This window comes from Pristis pectinata, chromosome 45 (assembly GCF_009764475.1).
Source record: "Pristis pectinata isolate sPriPec2 chromosome 45, sPriPec2.1.pri, whole genome shotgun sequence".
Taxonomy (NCBI): Eukaryota; Metazoa; Chordata; class Chondrichthyes; order Rhinopristiformes; family Pristidae; genus Pristis; species Pristis pectinata.
The window spans coordinates 2,241,745-2,257,254 of NC_067448.1; the positions used below are offsets into that span (position 1 = coordinate 2,241,745).

At 47.3% G+C, this 15,510-nt stretch overlaps 2 non-coding genes across 2 annotated transcripts; both read right to left on the reverse strand.

The window, feature by feature from the left end:
* Positions 1-338: 338 nt before the first annotated feature.
* On the reverse strand, positions 339-412 carry trnat-agu (transfer RNA threonine (anticodon AGU)). The gene has a single exon. It is a non-coding gene; the product is annotated as a tRNA-Thr (tRNA).
* Positions 413-14,552: 14,140 nt separating this feature from the next.
* Positions 14,553-14,626, reverse strand: trnaf-gaa (transfer RNA phenylalanine (anticodon GAA)). The gene has a single exon. It is a non-coding gene; the product is annotated as a tRNA-Phe (tRNA).
* Positions 14,627-15,510: the final 884 nt, after the last annotated feature.

The following is a 15,510-nucleotide window of genomic DNA, read 5'->3' on the forward strand; positions in this document are numbered from 1 at the left end:
GAAGATACCTGTGCAACTACGGTGTGAAATAGGTTTGTCAGCAGGACTAGGGCAAGGTCACAAAGCAGGACACACCGCGTTTGCAAAGGTTTATCACATAAAATAAAAATATACAGCGAAAACGCAAGAAATCGGAAAACAATGTAATCAGAAATGTAATCTATTTGAACCGTTCCCCCTGTTCCTCGCTCCGCAGACACCGCCAAACCTATAGCGTTCGCGGAGAGTTTTATTCGTTCTGTTCCTTTTTGCGGTATTTTCTTTTATGTTTGCAGGTGCCTGATTGGAGCTGGCATGGAACCCGCCTTCATCACAAGGCGATTCGCCCCATAAATGAGAGGCTCCGCTGGGAGTTGAACCCAGGATCTCCTGTTTACTAGACAGGCGCTTTGACCAGTTAAGCCACGGAGCCCTCGCGCCGCCCTGTTGTGATAATGAGATGTAACTTGCATTAACTTCTCTTGTTCGTCTGCTGGCGAGGAAATTGCTTAAGATTCTGCTCATTTCTTCAGATTCAGTGTCCGCCCACTGCAGACCATTATTACACCGGATCCAGGAACGGATTTTCAGCAGTGACAATTCCGCCTGATTTACTGAACACTTCCTCGCCTCCACTCGCATCTCCCGCCACCTCACCACCACACTCAGCTCTTTACATCTGATCTCACCACAGCTTCAGAATAAGTCCTGATATGTCGAATAAAATGAACAAACTAATGATTTACCGGTGCTTTTCAACCACCTTAAATGGAAAGACTTGAAACCAATTGTTCATTTTTCTGTTGAACGAGACGAGAACAAGGGGTACCGGCACTCAACCGGCGTGAAATCGCTTCCAGCGAGGGAGGTGCTGATTGCTCGAATGTGTTCACCTTGGGGAACACATTTCTCCGCGAATGACGCAGGCAAACAACCCGTATTCTGACCTCTGGCTCTCACGCAGGTCTGGATAGAAATCCGTCCATCTCTGCACCGTTACCAGGACGGGAGAGTTGAATTCCAACGTTCATTAATACTATTCTGAACCTACTGGGCGCGTACACCGAGAATTCTGCCTCGTCTGAGGATTTCTATGAAGTGAAATCATGTAACGTTCCCTGGGACCAACGACCTGCTCCGCTTGGTAAATGTGACAAGTCCAAGCTGTCGCCGCCACCCACATCCCATCGGCAACTTAAAGTGGACCAAGGTTTCAATTCTCCACCGCCTTCTTTCTGATGTACTATATTATCATGTTGTGTGCGAATTATTCCGCGTTAACGGCACCTGCCTCTCTTTATAAAAAAAAATTTCAGTGCGCGAATTGTTTGTCAGAATCAGTTTCTCCGAAACTGTCTGCTCATCCTCAAATAACACAGAGCGCAGCAGCAGTGAACTCCATTCAGGTTGTTGGTTCTCCTCTGTGTGAGAATCGAGAGACAGAAATGAGAAGATCCTGATCAATTGCATTGATCGATTTTCTTGGGATTTGTAACAGGGTTTATATAACAATAGTAATTCGGTTTCAAAGATGATCCTCTATGTTCCATCTTCTCTCCTTCCATCTTTTCTGAAGTTACTTCTCTTATTTCTGTAAATAAAATGGATTCCCAATTCGTTACTTTTCCTGGTGATGGTCAGTTTAGAATATTCTTCCCACCCCCCCCCCCCCCCGTTCATTCTTTCCTTGTTCACTTCCATCAGATGCTCCATCATCCCATATGGAGATTCCCGTCATTGCAGTAACAAGGTTTTATCAACTTCACCTCCACCAAACACGTTCACCCGAGGAATGAAATCTCTGAAAAGGCCCTGGGGAACCGCTGGAGTGCACCTTCTGCGACTCACGTTCCTTACCCAGTCCCGCTTTGAACCTGTGAGAAGGATCAGTTTGGTGAGTTAATGTCAAACTGCGATAATCTTTCCATAGAACCATAGAACACTATAGCACAGAAAACAGGCCATTCGGCCCTTCTAGTCTGTGCCGAAACGTTATTTCCGCTAGTCCCATTTACCTGCACCCAGTCTATAACTCTCCAGACCTCTCTCGTCCATGTATCTATCCAATTTATTCTTAAAACTCAAGAGCGAGCCCACATTTACCACATCAGATTCCAGCCCATTCCACACTCCCACCACTCTCTGTGAAGGTTCCCCCTAATGTTCCCCCCTAAACTTTCCCTTTTCATCCGAAAGCCATGTCCTCTCGTATTTATCTCTCCTAATCTAGGTGGAAAGAGCCTACTCGCATTTACTCTGTCTATACCCCTCATAATTTTGTAAACCTCTATCAAATCTCCCCTCATTCTTCTCCTCTCCAAGAATAAAGTCCTAACCTGTTCAATCTTTCCCTGTAACTCAACTCCTGAAGACCCGGCAACATTCTAGTAAATCTCCTCTGCACTCTTTCAATCTTACTGATATCCTTCCTATAGTTAGGTGGCCAGAACTGCACATAATATTCTAAATTTGGCCTCACCAATGACTTATACAACCTCACCAAAACATCCCAACTCCTATACTCAATACTTTGATTTATGAATGCCAGAATGCCAAAAGCCTTTTTTTTACAACCCTGTCTACCTGTGGACTTTACTTTCAGGGAATTATGTATCTGAACTCCCAGATCCCTTTGTTCCTCCGCACTCCTCAGTGCCCTACCATTTACTGTGTATGTCCTACCTTGATTTGTCCTTCCAAAATGCAACACCTCACACTTGTCTGCATTAAATTCCATCTGCCATTTCCTGGCCCATTCTTCCAGTTGGTTCAGATCCCTCTGCAAGCTTTGAAATCCTTCCTCGCTGTCCACTACACCTCCAATCTCAGTGTCATCAGCAAATTTGCTAATCCAAATTTCCATATTATCATCTAGATCATTGATATAGACAACAAACAACAATGGTCCCACACAGATCCCTGAGGCACACCACTAGTCACAGGCCTCCAGTCTGAGAAACAATCATCCACAACCACTCTGTCTTCTCCCACACAGCCAAGTTCGAATCCAGTTTACAACCTCTCCATGGATACCCATTGACTGAACCTTCAGAACTAATCTCCCATGTGGGACCTTGTCAAAGGCCTTACTAAAGCCCATGTAGACAACAGCCACCGCCTTCCCTTCATCTATTTTCTTGGTAACCTCCTCGAAAAACTCTACAGATTCGTTAAACACGATCTACCACGCACAAAGCCATGCTGACTATCCCTTAATCAGCCCTTGGCTGTCCAAATACTTGTACATCCGATCTCTCAGAACACCTTCCAATAATTCACCAACTACTGATGTCAGGCTCACCGGCCTGTAATTACCTAGCTTACTTTTAGATCCTCTTTTAAACAATGGAACAACATAAGCTATCCTCCAGTCCTCCGGCACCACACCTGTGGCTAAGGACATTTTAAATATATCCGCCAGGGCCACCTGCAATTTCTACACTAGTCTCTCCCAATGTCCGAGGAAATATCTTATTTGGCCCAGGGGATTTATCTACCTTTATTTGCTGTAAGGCAGCAAACACCCTCCTCCTCTTTAATCTCTATATGTTCCATGACTCTACTGCTTGTTTCCCTTCCTTCCATATCAACTATGCCCGTTTCCTGCATAAATACTGATGCAAAAAAATTGTTTAAGACCTTCCCCCATCTCCTGAGGCTCCACACATGGACAACCACTCAGATCTTCTAGGGGAAACAATTTAGTCCCTTACTATCCTTTTATTCCCACATAATTGTAGAAACCCTTCGGGTTTACCCTCACATTATCTGCCAAAGCAACCTCATGTCTTCTTTTTCCTTCCTGATTTCCTTTTTGAGTATTTTCTTACTTTTTCTATACTCTACAAGTACCTCATTTATTTCTAGTTGCCTATACCTACTATACACCTCTCTCTTTTTCTTAACCAGTTCGCCAATATCCCTTGAAAACCAAGGTTCCCTATGCTTGTTAACTTTGCCTTTAATTCTGGCAGGAACATGCAAACTCTGTACTCTCAAAATTCGCCTTTGAGGGCCCTTCCACTTACTGAGCGCATCCTTGCCAGAAAACAACATCCCAATCCACTCTTCCCAGATCCTTTCTCATTTCCACAAAATTGGCCTTTCTCCAATTTGGAACCTCAACCCGAGGACCAGACCTATCCTTATCCATAATTAACTTGAAACTAATGACATAATGGTCACTGGACCCAAAATGCTCCCCTACCATACTTCTGTCACCTGACCTGTCTGGTTCCCTAATAGGAGGTCAAGTATTGCATTCTTTCCGATGATGACATGAGATGTCGTCTTCTCAGACCAGATGCCAAGTAAAACTAACCCATTTCGCCTGACACGTTTCTTTCTATTCTCTGCCTGTCCGTCTTTCACGGAAAAAAAACACGTGCTTCTAAAACGTAGCCCTGAGCCGAAAAAGAAGAATTTTTTCTTAACGGCCCCACCCCCGGAACATGCATGCACCTGAATCTTCTCGTTCACTACAGCCACGAAATTAACCATATGATACATCAGGCCTCAGGATGGCCGAGCGGTCTAAGGCGCTGCGTTCAGGTCGCAGTCTCTTACCGGAGGCGTGGGTTCGAATCCCACTGCTGACAGTTAAGTGTCTTAAATCATGAATTTTCCTCTCCATGTTTTCCCCGTTTTCTTCACTGGCCACCAGTTTTTCCTCGCTTCAGCCATTGAACAACCCTGTCCTTCACAGATCACATGTCTTCCCCAACTGTCCTATTGCCTTCGCGATCTTCTACTGGTCCCTCTGGTCTGTCATCCTTTCCCTCTCTCGTCTCATCTCCATATCCGTTTATTCCCAAATGTACAGCAATCTCCTGATGGCAACGGTAAATGCAGTCACAGCCCAGAGGGGGGGAATGCGGATGCTTGAGTGAGCTGCGAGGCAGAGAGAGACTGAAAACCGATACACAGAACCGCAGGAGTGGAAGAGTTTTGGACGGTGACGTGACGGAAGACTTGCACGTTCAGCGAAAGGACGACGGAGGGGACTGAGCGGAATATGAGGCGGAGCTGAGCCGGTCGGTCCTGCTCCCAAATCCTCCTCTGGGTAATTTATCCAAACCCCTCTATCCCTTGATCTATCAAATCATCGTCCACCTCCACTTTAAATGATTCTAATGATCCAGCTTCTACCACCGGTCCGAGCACAGAATTCCAGTGATTCCCTGTCCTGTGCAGGAAGAAAATTATTAGGAACCTTAGTTTCAAATGACCGGCCCTTCACCTTCGTGTTCGGTCTCCTTGTTTTCCACTGTCCCGGTCGTAAAACATGCCAAACGTCTAACCCGGTCAAGCTCCCTGAACGTCTTACTTTATCTGAACAAGGTCACCGCTCACTTTTCTGAACTCCAAGAAATACGGGCCCGTCATAGTTCGATATCAACAGGTACATTCAGCAATAGAAACGACAGTGGGCATCCATCAACTAAATTTGAACTGTTTCATCGTGCCATTGTGATACAATAGCGGCATGTGGGCTCACTGGTCTTCTGGTATGATTCTCGCTTCTGGTGCTGAAGTATATAATATTCGAGTGGTCCCCGGTTCAAATCCCAGACGAAGCCCATTTATTCACCAACTGAGGGGACACTTTTAACACGGAGGAAACATTCCCAAATCTGCCTGTTCCCACGCCAGCGTTCCTTGAAAGCCCTTGGTGTAAACGCGGAAGTGTTCTGGGCTTTCTGCAGTGTAGCGGTTATCACGTTCGCCTCACACGCGGAAGGTCCCCATTTCGATCCTGGGCAGGAACACCATCTTGAGTCCTGCTCCAGGCTGTGAGGAGAGTGCGTTTTCCTGCCGTTACCATTCACCTTGACCACAGCTGCTCAAAGATATTGCTGTAAATAATGGAATGCGATTTTAGTTTGAACACCTGATCGAACGGCTGGTTCCCACTGGCGGCCGGACGAAGGACAAGACCAGATCAGTACCGAGAACCTGACATGAAACACAAATCCATCATGATCTCGCTGTCTCCGAGTTTCTCGCCACTGCTCCTTCCAGCTCTTCCACTCCTCGTCTCCCTCTCCATTTCTTTCCCTCAGACCCTAAACAACAGACAACATTGTTGTGAATTTGTCTCTGTTACAGTTTACCTTTCGTCTTTCAGATTTAATCCTCTCTCCTTCCATCTCTCTCACACAGAAAGGAACGCTCTGGACCACAGGCGGACTGTGAAAGTGTGTTGCAGTTCACCCGTCTCGCTTTGATTCAGCGGGAGCCGCTTTCTTTAGCGACAGGATTATCTCCGGGTGTTGGGGTCAGCGGAATTCAGTACTTTATTGTTGCAGAGCACATATTTCGTCAGTAATTTCAGCCTTTGTCTCGAGTGCCAGAAGCCCACAACCATCTGGCAGTGTGCGTTGCGCATTGGGCTGTTCCGACCTGTTGCTGCTTCCACAGGAAGCATCCGACAGCGTTTCTGTCGTGCAGTGGTTATCACGTTCGCCTGACACGCGGAAGGCTTGTGATTTGAAACCAGCAGAAACATGCTGAAATTTCTGTTTTCTGGAAATCAGTGGTGTGGACGGGACACAAGAGTGGGGCTCATTTGGACGGAAGCAGCATTCTGTGCGTTCAGCTTGGAGATGCAGGGGATGTAATTAATGGCATTTCTCAGCTACAGTAATGATGCAGAGGAACATTATAGTTGCAGACTTAGGGGAGGGACAGTACAATTCTGGAACACATACGGACTGGAAAGGAGGAGGGATCAGACAACAGGCAGTTTACAGTCGATGCATCCCCACAGTCTGACTCAGGCAGACTCTCGATGTCTTCGAGCAGGTATCACTATTATTGCTCCGCAATTATTGCTCTGCAGGACGCATGGTAATGTCGGCAAATTTGCAAAACTTGCACTGAGACCCACCAATATCTGTCAAAAAAAATCAGTGGCCGCAGCTCTGTCCCCAGATGTCTTGCGATTCGCCCAGCTCCAGCCTCGAAACCAACCTTACCCAATCTCCCTGCCCTTCAGCACTTTCATTATCCATGCAGCACTGGACCAGTTTATTCATTGCTTGGATTGGACTTTCCGCCAATCAATCAGAAACTACGTGAGAAGTAGAATTGAGCATGACTGCGCAGGCTCGTGACGTCAGCAGGTAGGGCGCGGGCAGTTTAAAAAGCAGACGGCCCTATCGAGCTGGCAGCGGAGTGACTGGGCTTTGGCTCAATGAGCTAGGCGGTAAAGGGGCGAGGCGGGTGAGTAGCTGGTAAGTAAGGGTAAGGTCTACTATTATTGTTATAACTTTTAAGTAGATTAGGGAAAGAATAGTTCAGATGGAGGACATGCGATGTGTTGTAGCTGCATGATGTGGGAGCTGGTGGACCCTGCTGCGGTGCACGGTGACCACCTCTGCAGTAAGTGCCGGAGGCTGGAGGAACTTCAGCTCAGAATTAATGAGCTGTAGTCGCAGCTTCAAACACTGTGGAGCATCAGGGAGAGAGAGTTATGTAGCTGCTGTGCATCGGGAGGCTGTCACCCCCCCCCCCCCCCCACTTAGAGCAGGTAATTCTAGTGTCCAGGCGGCAGAATAGATGGGTGACTCTCAGGGGAGAGAAAGACAGAGAGAGCAGATAGACAGTGCAGAGGACCCCAGAGGCTGCTCCCCTCAGTAACAGGTTTTCTGCTTTGGATGCTGTTGAGGGGGATGACCTACAGGGATCAAGTGGCAGTAGCCAGGTCTCTGGCACTGGGACTGGTCCTGCTGTTCGGATAAGAAGGGAGGAGAAGAGGAGGGCAATAATGATAGGGGACTCGATATTCATGGAAACAGATAGGAGGTTCTGTGGGCATGAGAAAGAATCCCGGATGGTATGTTGCCTCCCAGGTGCAAGGGTCTGGGATGTCTCTGATTGGGTCCACAGCATTCTTGAGCTGGAGGGAAAACAGCCAGAAGTCGTGGTATATGTTGGTACCAACGACACAGGTAGGAATAGGGATGAGGTCCTGCAGAGTGAGTTTAGGGAGCTAGGCAGAAGGCTGAAGAACAGGACCTCAATGGTAGCAATCTCAGGATTACTGATAGGAAGGTAAGAATAGGAGGAGATGGCAGATGAATTCGTGGCTTAGGAGTTGGTGCAGGGGGCAAGGCTTAAGATTTTTGGATCATTGGGATCTCTTCTGGGGAAGATGGGCCCCTGTACAGAGTGGATGGGTTACACCTGCACTCGAGGGGTACAAATGTCCTTGCAGGCAGGTTTACTAGCGTTGTTCTGGAGGGTTTAAACTAGTTTGAGGGGAATGGGAACGAAGGGATAGGTCAGTGGAAGAAGTACATGGAGTAAAGTCAGATCTAACATATAGAGAGGGTTTGAGGAAGGAGAAGCAGAGTATAGGGTATAAAAATAGTAAGGTGATGGCTAAAGTGCATTTACTTAAATGCAAGAAGATTCAGGAATAAGGGTGATGAACTGAGAGCTTGGATAAATACATGGGACTATCATATTGTGGCTCTTGCAGGGACTTGGCTGTCACCAAGGCAGGAATGGATACTGAAAATTCCTGGATTTCAGTGTTTAAAAGGGATAGGGAGGGGCGGAGGAGGGGTGGCGTTACTGCTCAGGGATACTATTACAGCAGCGGAAAGGGTGGATAATGTGGAAGGATCCTTTCTAGAGTCAGTACGGGTGGAAGTTAGGAACAAGAAAAGAGAAGTTACTGGGAGTATTTATAGGCCTCCGGTAGCAGCAGGGATACTGAGGAATCAGATTGGGAGGCAGATTTTGAAAAGGTGCAAGAATAAAGGTTATCATGGGAGACTTCAACTTCCCAAATATTGATTGGCACCTGCTTAGTACCAAAGGTTTAGACGGGACAGAGTTTAAGTGTGTCCAGGACGGATTCCTGTCACAGTATGTTGACAGGCCAACTAGATGTAATGCCATATTAAATCTAGTATTAGGGAATGAACCGGGTCAGGTGACAGATCTCTCGGTGTGTGAGCATCTGGGGGACAGTGACCACTGCCCCCTAACCTTTAGCATTGTCATGGACAAGGATAGGAGCAAAGAGGACAGGAAGATATTTAATTGGGGAAGGGCAATTATGAGGCTATAAGGCTGGAACTTGCGAGTGTAATCGGGATAACATTTTGAAGGGAAATGTACCATGGAGATGTGGTCAATGTTCAGGGATCTCTTGCAGGATGTTAGCGAAAATGTATCCCGGTATGACAGAGAAAGAATGGCAGGGTGAAGAACCATGGGTGACGAGGAAGAGGTGGAACAACTCCTTCGAGGAAGAAGGCAGCATACGTAAGGTGTTTGGCAGCAAGGATCAGAAAGGGCTCAGGAGAAATATCGGGTTAGCAAGGAGGCAACTTAAGAAGGGGGCTGAGGAGATCAAGAAGAGGAAATGATAAGGCCTTGGCGAGTAGTGTTAAGGAAAATCCCAAGGCATTTTTCACTTACGTGAAGAACAGAAGGATGAGAGTAAAAGTAGGACAGATTAGAGACAAGGGTGGGAGGATGTGCCTGGAAGCTGTGGAAGTGGGTGAGGTCCTCAATGAATACTTCTCTTCAGTATTCAACAAGGAGAGGGGCCTTGATGAAGCTGAGGAGAGAGTTGGTAAGTTTAATGTACCAGAGCACGCAGATAGCAAGAAAAAGGAGGTGTTGGAGCTGTTAGAAAATATTAGGACAGATAAGCCCCCGGGGACTGACGGAATATTCACAAGGCTGCTGCGCGAGGTGAGGGAGGAGATTGCTGAACCATTGGCCAGGATCTTTTGAGTCCTCGTTGTCCATGGGAATGGTACCGGAGGATTGGAGGGTGGCAAATGTTGTCCCCTTATTTCAAAAAGGGTAGTAAGGATAGTCCGGGGAATTACAGACCAGTGAGCCTTACGTGGTGGGCAAGCTGTTGGAAAGGATTCATTGAGATAGGATCTATGAGCATTTAGAGAATGATGGTCTGATCAGGGACAGCCAACATGGCTTTGTGAAGGGCAAGATCATTTCTCACAAGCCTGATAGTGTTCTTTGAGGAGTTGACCAGACTTATTGAGGATGGTGCAGTAGATGTGGTTTACATGGATTTTAGTAAGGCATTTCACAAGGTTCCACGTGGTAGCCTTCTTCAGAAGGTCAGAGGCCAGGGATCCAGGGAGGCTTGGCTGTGTGGATTCAGAATTGGCTTGCCTTTAGAAAGCAGAGGGTTGTGGTGGAGGGAATGCTTTCAGATTGGAGGGCTGTGACTAGCGTTGTCCCACAAGGATCGGTTCTGGGACCTCTGCTTTTCGTGATTTTTTATTAATGACATATATGAGGGGGTAGAAGGGTGGCTTGGCAAGTTCGCAGACAAAAGGTCGGTGGTGTTGTGGATAGTGTGGAAAACTGTCGAAGATTGCAGAGGGATATTGATGAGATGCAGAGTTGGGCTGAGAAGTGGCAGATGGAGTTCAATCCGGAGAAGTGTGAGGTGGTACACTTTGGAAGGACAAACTCCAAGGCGGAGTACAAAGTTAATGGCAGGATTCTGTGTAGTGTGGAGGAGCAGAGGGATCGGGGGTTAATATCCACAGATCACAAGGTTGCCTCACAGGTGGAGAGGGTAGTTAAGAAAGCTTATGGGATTTTAGCTGTCATAAGTAGTGGGATCAAGTTTAAGAGCCGCGAGGTAATGAAGCAGCTCGACACAACTCTGGTTAGACCACACTTAGAGTACTGTGACCAGTTCTGGTCGCCTTATATATGAAGGATGTAGAAGTGTGGAAAGGGTTCAGAGGAGATTTACTAGGATGCTGCCTGGTTTGGAGTATGCATTGAGGAGAGACTGAGGGAGCTAGGGATTTATTCTTTGGAGAGGAGAATGAGGGGAAACATGATAGAGGTGAACAAATAAGAGGAATGGATAAGAGTAGACAGCCAACGCATCTTTCCCAGGGCACCAATGCTCAATACAAGAGGGCAGGGCTTTAAAGTAATGGGTTAGAATTTCAAGGGAGATATCAGATGGAAGTTTATTCCCAGAGAGTGGTTGGGCATTGGAATGCGCGGCCTGGGGTGGTTGTTGGAGGCAGGAACATCGGTCAAATTCAAGAGATTGTTAGATAAGCATATGGAGGAATTTAAAATAGAGGGGTATGTGGGATGAAGGGGGTTAAATAGTCAGGTGATGTTTAAAGGTCGGCACAACATGGTGGGTCGAAGGAACTGTATTGTGTTGTACTGTTCTATGGAGTTTTTATTTTTCGTCAGTATGTTATTTGGACCAAGAAGGCAATGATTACATCTGTGAATACTAACAGCAGAATGCTCTCAAAGTGAATAACGTTTACATCTGTACAGCTGTGCATCATCCTGACCGAGGAACTCAAGGAGGACGGCAAAAAGTCTGCCAATGATGCCAGGTGTCTTGCTGTTCGTTGGATTCCCGTTGATGAAAGAATTGAGAGTGAATATTTATACAGAGTGGTGAGTGTAAATCGTTTTAGGCAATTTATTCGAGCCCTTCCCAGAATCATTTGAGATGCTTAATTTCATATGCAGATAACGAGACCTTGTTCCGATGTTAAGTTCCTTCAACACACAACGCTGGAGGAACTGAGCGGTCTGCAGCGTCTGAGGAAAGTATCTGGGGCAGCAAACAAAACACTGGAGAAAAAGATCTTCCCATAGATGCTCCCTGACTAGCTCAGTTTCTCCATCGTGTATCATACTGACTGAGGAGCTCAAGGAGGATGTCGAAAGTTCTGCCTATGACTCTCGTTATGTTGCTGTTCGGTGGGGCTCTCATGTTGTAATAATTGAGCATGAATATTTACACAATGGAGTGAGTGCAAATCGTTGCAGCCACTTTATCGTTGAAGTAATTTATCGAGCCTTTCCCAGAATAATTTACGAAACGCTTAATGCCACATATACACAAACGAGATCTGGCTCCGCTACCTTAATCTCCTTGAACCCACACAAGGCTGGAGGAACTCAGCGGGTCAGGTAGCATCTACGGTGAGAAATGTCCGGAGCAGCGCACAAACGCTAGGCGAAAATTTCCCTCCATTGTTGCTGCCTGACCAGCCAGTTTCTCCAGCTTTTTGTGCTGCTTCCAGGATTCCAGCATCTTCAGTCTCTTGTATATCCATGGTAACCTCATTTCCCAGCTCCCAACGTGCAGCACCGTGGACTACATCACTCCGCACTTCGTTTTCAATGAGGAACTGCTGCACCACGACTGAATCTTCCTGGTGCGGATACTGGATTCCACGGATCTCTGGCTGAAAAGGTGGGGCAGGTAATTCCAGTGATTCACTGTTCGCATTTATTGTAGTTTTCAAACGATATTTCAGGGCCGGTGAAAGTGTAACTGCAGACAATTAAAGACAATGATTCTTAGTTACTGACACCCTGCTCGACTTGTGCCTGCCACACTCAACCGGCGTCCACAGTTGAGTCGAAGAAAGATGAAGGTAAACTACCTTCCCTCAGTTACTGTCAGCTAACGAGTGGGAAAATAACAGGCTAATTATGGAGCGTCAAAACCATCCCACCTCATACAGTGTGTACATTTTCATAGTGTTCAGAACCTGGACCCTGAATAGATTATCGTCATAACACTGGTGATGTGACTGAGGGAAATTGTGTATTGCCTCAGATGACCCACAGAGAAGGGAGCGTCATGTCTGCCTCTGGTCGTCTGCTTCATTCACAATTAGTTACGACACTGAAACAGCTCGCCCCAGACATCGCACCGAGCCAGCGTGGAACCTTTGTATCTGTCAGCGGAAAAGGGCGTGACGGGGAAAGCGAACTCCCTAAATTTCGGGTGGAAATGAAAACTCCGCCAATTCTGAGTTCTCTCAGTTCCGTTACGGGATCATTCGAAGACTCAGAACACTTCACATCTGGTAATTATCCGTGCGCTTGAAAAATGCGTCCTGCTTCTCACTTTCTCAGAACGCCGGCCCCAGCATCATTCTCAAATCTTTCTTCAGAATGGAAAAGGCGTCTGACTTCGGTGTTTGATGTGATGTCATGAGACGTCACAGTCGTTTTACCGACCTTGAAGTTTTGTTACCATTCTGATGCTCACTCTCTCCTCCACATCTGTCCGAATTTATTCATCCGAAACGCGTCCGTTTGGAAGGATTCCTGCACTGCGTGTACTCCGGCCACCCACCCTCAGACAACATAAAGTTATCTCGCCCCGTCATCGCTCGCAACTTATTGTATGTGCCTTGGTTGCAATGTATCTCGACAAGAACATTCATAACTGTCGAGACAGAAGAGATTGTTCAAATGCTGGAAATCTAAAGCGACAGAGACAATATGCTGGAGGACTGAGCAGGTCAGGCAGCATCGATGAACGGAAATCAACAGCCAACGTTACGGTTTGATTCCCTTCATTAGGACCGGAAAGTGGGAAGGCAGAATCCAGATAAAACGTCGGGGGGAGGGGGAGAAGCACGAGCTGGCAGGTGAGAGTGAGTCCAGGTGAGGGGGGAAGGTAGGTGGGAGGGGGAGTGTGGAGATGCAGGAAGTTGAGAGGTGACGGGAGAAGGTGCAAAGGGCTGAAGGAGGAATCGGGTCGGAGAGGGCAGTAGACCATGGAATAAAGGGAAGGAGGTGGGGGACGGACGGGCAGGTCATGAGGGTGGGGTAGGGAAAGAGAAGGGGTGAGGGGGCCACAGGAATGAGGGAAAACAAAGGGGGGAGTTGGAATCAATGTACAAATAAAGTGCAAATTTCCACTCAGTGGCGGTTATGTGACGGGGAGAAGCGGTAATTCGTTCTGTTAACCGGCACTGTTTGACAGGCATCACCGGGACACTTGGCGAGCAATCGGACAGATGTTCTTTTCAACCGTTTGGAATTTCTGTTGCACACCCGAGGCTTTCAGTCCTTTCAGGCTGATGAAACCCGGCAGCGTTACTTCTCCGCACAAAGTTCCCTGTTGGAGACGTCACATCCTCACCATCTCCAGCAGCAGTCGATTGGCACAGACGGGACCGTGGCAGCTGTGAGGTGAAACCGCCGGTAGCAGGTGGTCGCATCTTCCGACACAACAGCAACATTTGGGAACATCACCAAAGCCGGCCGCAATGACAATGAAATACGTACCTCCGGCTAAATGACACAAAGCTTCAGCGGCCAGTTACTCTCCAGCAACGTCTCGTGTTGAAACAACCAGAATTTCCTTTCTCCTAGCGGACAGCGGCGGAGTCAGAGTGAGGAGCAGCTTCCAGCAATTCCGTCTGCTGAATCAGGGTTGGTTTAACACGTTGGAGCTCCCCCGTCTCAGGGTCTGGGATTCAGGCGTATTTTGTTGGGATATTGTTCCAATTCACCGAAACATTTGTGCCGATGTGGTTTCGGAGAAGCCGCTGCTCGGAAAGCCGCACTGACGTTGGTGGAGTGTGCGGCACTTTCAGCTGGTAGGGTCGCAGGGGAGGACGCTCCAGCTGTGAAACTTTGTATCGATTACCAAAAAAGAACGCCGTCATCTCATTGAAACTAGAAGTACTTTTGTGAACCCAGTTATCAGCCCAGTCATAAACCTTCCGTGCAGATTGTGCCGTGAGACAGCGAGATTCAAAGAAGATATTAAAAAGTGCCGAAACCCGGGATTGAACCAGGGACCTTTAGATCTTCAGTCTAACGCTTCTCCCTACTGAGCTATTTCGGCTTCTACTGTAGTTCACAACCAGCACTAATAAGGAGATCAGTGGGGGAAAGGCACCACTGTCACGAATGCTCAACATTGGAGAACAGTGACACTGGACCAGAATTGGGTACAGCTTTGAACCTGCATCAATCTCTTACCTAGAGGAAAGAAATGAATAAGCTTCAAAGAGTGCAGAGAGACGATTTATAAAGATGTTGCCAGGACTTGCTGTCATAGGGAAAGGTTGAATAGGTTAGGACTTTATTCCCTGGAGCACAGGAGAATGAGGGGAGATCTTATAGAGGGATACAAAATTATGAGGGGTGTAGATAGGGTGAATGCATGCCGGCTTTTCCCACTCAGGTTGCGTGAGACTAGAACTAGAGGGTCATAGGTTTAGGGTGAAAGGTGAAAATTTAAGGGGAATCTGAAGGGGAACTACTTCAGTCAGAGGGCGGAGTGAGTGTGGAATGAGCTGCCATGAGGGTTCAATTGTAACATTTAAGAGACGTTTGGACAGGTACATGGATGGAGGGATTTGGAGGGATATGGTCTGGGTGCAAGTAGGTGGGACCAGGCAGAAGATCAGGTAGCATGGACTAGATGGGCCGATGGACTGTTTCTGTGCTGTAGTACTCTGTGACACTGAATGCTCTCCCACTGAATGGCCAGTAACCTGGCCAGGCTCGTTCCCAAAGCAAGGTCCAGTATGGTCCTTCCTCCAGTTGGGTTATCCATGTCTTGTTTCAAGAAACCCTCTTGGATGCACCTAACACATTCTACCCAACCAGCACGACGGAAGTCCCCAATCAATATTGGGGAAGTTAAAGTTCCCAACGACAACAACCCTTCAGTTAGTTTCACATCTTCCATAATTTGTCTGCATATCTGTTCCTCTAATCTCC